The 2,150-nt window shown below is 45.1% G+C and overlaps 1 protein-coding gene across 1 annotated transcript in view; it reads left to right on the forward strand.

Moving 5' to 3' along the window:
* SYT9 (synaptotagmin 9) overlaps positions 1–2,150 on the forward strand; it is a 47,030-nt gene that overhangs the window by 662 nt on the left and 44,218 nt on the right. The window lies entirely within an intron of this gene.

A 2,150-nucleotide genomic window follows, 5' to 3' on the forward strand; every position in this document is an offset into this window, starting at 1 on the left:
ATAATTCTTGATGTAGCACAGAGTAAGAGGCATCCATATCAGAAATAAACCTCTTTACCCTGCTTCCCCAGCTGCTTTTGGTCCAGTGGGGGTGGAACTCTCCCTGAGCTCTTCCAGGCTCCCCCTTACCTCTTCTTCTTGGTAAGGATATCCGTTACACCTTGCTCAACTTTGCCTTCCTCAGCCTGTTGTTTTTTTTCTTTTTTTTTTCCTTCCCCCAAACCTTTTTCACTTTCTAGACTTTCGTCATCACAGACATTACTAACATTGTATTTCAGTTTCACCCCCCTCCCCTGCCCTCCCCAGGTTTCCAGTGCTCACACTGGGATATCGGGTTTCCGAGATCTCTGCAGATTACGGCTATTCTCACTTTCAGTGTCCCGTCCCATCCCCATTCACAAGCAATGCACCCTTTACAGTTACAGCGGGAGGCTCCGGCCCCCACCTCTTTCTCCTACTCCGAGTTGTTCTTGCAAGCCGCAGTGGGGTCGGGAAGGGTAGTGCGGGGGACGTGTTCTCGTTCCAGCCCAAAGTCTAATATTATTATTATATATGTCAAAATTTGCATTTCCACATACCGTCAAAATTTGCAAGACAGTTTCTCCCAGTGCCTTCAATATCCACAAATCAAACAATACAATTCCTCAACTTCCACAAACAGCCAGCACTTGGTCTCATGATTAGAGTACTTAATTATAAAACTGATCCCATTACTCCATTTACGTTCCTGGTTTCTTATTCAATGTTCTCCCTGGCTCACCAGCAGTGTTTCTCCACTGAGCCAAAATACAACACAGGGATTCTTCTCAGTATCACTTTAGACCTCCTTGTATCATAACAGCCTCGTACACGACATAACACAACACTTTCACAACATAAACATTTAACAATCACAAAGACAGTGACAATAATCAGTACAATTTATCCTCAGGATCCTCTCTCTCTGCCTCCCTCCAAAGCCCAATTTTCCTCTGTATTCCTTTTCCACACTTGCATAGGTGCCCATCTCTTTCTCCAATAAAGAACATATCAGTGATAAACATCATTTCCATCCATGAGTAGAAATTAGGCCCTAGAAATTGATCTAATTGTTCTGCTACACTTATAGGATCCTCAATTAAAGAATTCTTCTTGAAACTCCTAACTTTTCTTCTCATAAAAAGAACAGGCATTAGCATACCCTATTTCCCTTTGACCTAAGGAGGCTGCCCTAAGAGGATAAAGTGAAGCATTAGTAAGGTTAGTGTTAGAGAAAGGAAAACTCTCCAGGTCCCATTCACATTGCTCCAACTCCCTCAGTAATAGAATGTGCATCCTCTCTCCAGGACCCTGCACAGATCAGTAGCACGGCCACTCTCTTACTCTGGAGAGATCACTGCCGCTTGCAGTGCTTTTGAAATTGAAGGGGGGGGAAGTTATCCAAGGGATCCCATTTATGATCTTTCTGGTTCTCTTTCCTATTTCCTCCCCTTCCTGGTCCGGACCTTTCCTTACTAGTAAGAGACTGGCTTCTTGAATCCAGCAAGCAGCGTAGTCTGATTTCTCCTTTGAAAAGGGGGTTTTATTCTTTATATATGAATTCAGAATCTGACACACCCAATCTTTGTCAGATCCATATTCTGGCCAGAATATTTATTTTCCCTGTATTGGCTCTCTAGGCCATGTCTGTGTACAATATTTAAGCATCTTTTTCTTATCCTTGTCCCTGGTCTTGGGATCACAGAATCACAGAATCACAGAATTGTAGGGTTTGGAAGGGACCTCTAGAGATCATCGAGACCAACCCCCCTGCCAAAGCAGGTTCCCTACACCAGGTCGCACAGGTAGGCGTCCAGGCGAGACTTGAATATCTCCAGAGAAGGAGACTCCACAACCTCCCTGGGCAGCCTGTTCAGTGCTCCGTCACCCTCACCATGAAGAAGTTCTTACGCACATTCGCGCGAAACTTCCTATGCTGCAGCTTATGTCCATTTCCCCTCGTCCTGTCTCCACGTACCACTGAAAAGAAACTGGCCTCACCACTATGGCCGCCACACCTCAGATATTTATAAACCTGGATCAGGTCCCCTCTCAGTCTTCTTTCTCAAGGCTAAACAGACCCAGTTCACTTAGCCTTTCTTCATAGGGGAGATGCTCCAGGCCCTTCACCA

Source organism: Meleagris gallopavo, chromosome 5 (assembly GCF_000146605.3).
Source record: "Meleagris gallopavo isolate NT-WF06-2002-E0010 breed Aviagen turkey brand Nicholas breeding stock chromosome 5, Turkey_5.1, whole genome shotgun sequence".
Lineage (NCBI taxonomy): Eukaryota > Metazoa > Chordata > Aves > Galliformes > Phasianidae > Meleagris > Meleagris gallopavo.